This window comes from Coregonus lavaretus (genome assembly GCF_964263955.1).
Source record: "Coregonus lavaretus genome assembly, contig: HAP1_SCAFFOLD_783, whole genome shotgun sequence".
NCBI classification, from domain to species: domain Eukaryota; kingdom Metazoa; phylum Chordata; class Actinopteri; order Salmoniformes; family Salmonidae; genus Coregonus; species Coregonus lavaretus.
In genome coordinates, this window is record NW_028157426.1 from 102,393 (window position 1) to 104,494 (window position 2,102).

A 2,102-nucleotide genomic window follows, 5' to 3' on the forward strand; every position below is an offset into this window, starting at 1 on the left:
TGTTGTCTTGCCAACGGTATAGTGTTTTTGTCTTGCCAACAGTATAGTGTTGTTGTCTTGCCAACAGTATAGTGTTGTCTTGCCAATGGTATAGTGTTGTTGTCTTGCCAACGGTATAGTGTTGTTGTCATGCCAACGGTATAGTGTTGCGTCTTGCCAACGGTATAGTGTTGCGTCTTGCCAACGGTATAGTGTTGTTGTCTTGCCAATGGTATAGTGTTGTTGTCTTGCCAATGGTATAGTGTTGTTGTCTTGCCAATGGTATAGTGTTGTTGTCTTGCCAATGGTATAGTGCTGTTGTCTTGCCAACAACTACGTTAAGTTGTTGCATTTCCAAAGCAAAGTGGTGCTGTTGCATGCATAGGCTTTAGCTTAGTGGGCTTACATGGTCTGACGTGGTTCGATTCCCTCTTGGTCACGGCAGGGCGGGGTTGATGATTGCCATCTGAGAGGAGAGAAGACCTGTTGCAGAGCAGAGGGTATTTGTGTGTGTGTGCATGCATGGTCATGTGGGAACGTTTCCAGAGTGGTTTGTTGATGTAGAGATGAACATCTGGTCCAAGTCCCTCCCTGCTCTGGGCTTCAGATCTGAGCCTCAGCACAGTGCCAGGCAATTTAACACACACACTAACACACTGTACACATGCACACTAACCCAGTACCGTCACAGTGATGAGATGAGATATGGAAGAGCAGACCAGGCCTGGGTGGGAGTATGAGGAGACTACTCTTACCCCGCTTGATTCGCTGAATGAACAATAATTATGCTGAAGAATGACATTGTCTGTCTTACAGACACACACTAACACACAATGGGGTTCTGCTTATGTGTGTGATTCATGACGTGGTGCTATTTAATGGCTCCTCTACTTGGCTGCTACACACACATCCCCCCTTACTGTTAAGCTCTGATGTCAGGCACACACACTTATTTAAAACAATTCTAAAAAATAAATCACGGAAAAGTAGTGTGTGCATATGTATTCACCCCCTTTGCTATGAAGCCCCTAAATAAGATCTGATGCAACCAATTACCTTCAGAAGTCACATAATTAGTTAAATAAAGTCCACCTGTGTGCAATCTAAGTGTCACATGATCTGTCACATGATCTCAGTATATATACACCTGTTCTGAAAGGCCCCAGAGTCTGCAACACCACTAAGTAAGGGGCACCACCAAGCAAGCGGCACCATGAAGACCAAGGAGCTCTCCAAACAGGTCAGGGACAAAGTTGTGGAGAAGTACAGATCAGGGTTGGGTTATAAAAAAATATCTGAAATGTTGAACATCCCACGGAGCACCATTAAATCCATTATTAAAAAATGGAAAGAATATGGCACCACAACAAACCTGCCAAGAGAGGGCCGCCCACCAAAACTCACGGACCAGGCAAGGAGGGCATTAATCAGAGAGGCAACAAAGAGACCAAAGATAACCATGAAGGAGCTGCAAAGCTCCACAGCGAAGATTGGAGTATCTGTCCATAGGACCACTTTAAGCCGTACACTCCACAGAGCTGGGCTTTACAGAAGAGTGGCCAGAAAAAAGCCATTGATTAAAGAAAAAAATAAGCAAACACGTTTGGTGTTCGCCAAAGGCATGTGGGAGACTCCCCTAACATATGGAAGAAGGTACTCTGGTCAGATGAGACTAAAATTGAGCTTTTTGGCCATCAAAGAAAACGCTATGTCTGGCGCAAACCCAACACCTCTCATCACCATCCCCACAGTGAAGCATGGTGGTGGCAGCATCATGCTGTGGGGATATTTTTCATCGGCAGGGACTGGGAAACTGGTCAGAATTGAAGGAATGATGGATGGCGCTAAATACAGGGAAATTAATGAGGGAAACCTGTTTCAGTCTTCCAGAGATTTGAGACTGGGACGGAGGTTCACCTTCCAGCAGGACAATGACCCTAAGCATACTGCTAAAGCAACACTCAAGTGGTTTAAGGGGAAACATTTAAATGTTTTGGAATGGCCTAGTCAAAACCAAGACCTCAATTCAATTGAGAATTTGTGGTATGATTTAAAGATTGCTGTACACCAGCAGAAGCCATCCAACTTTAAGGAGCTGGAGCAGTTTTGCCTTGAAGAATGGG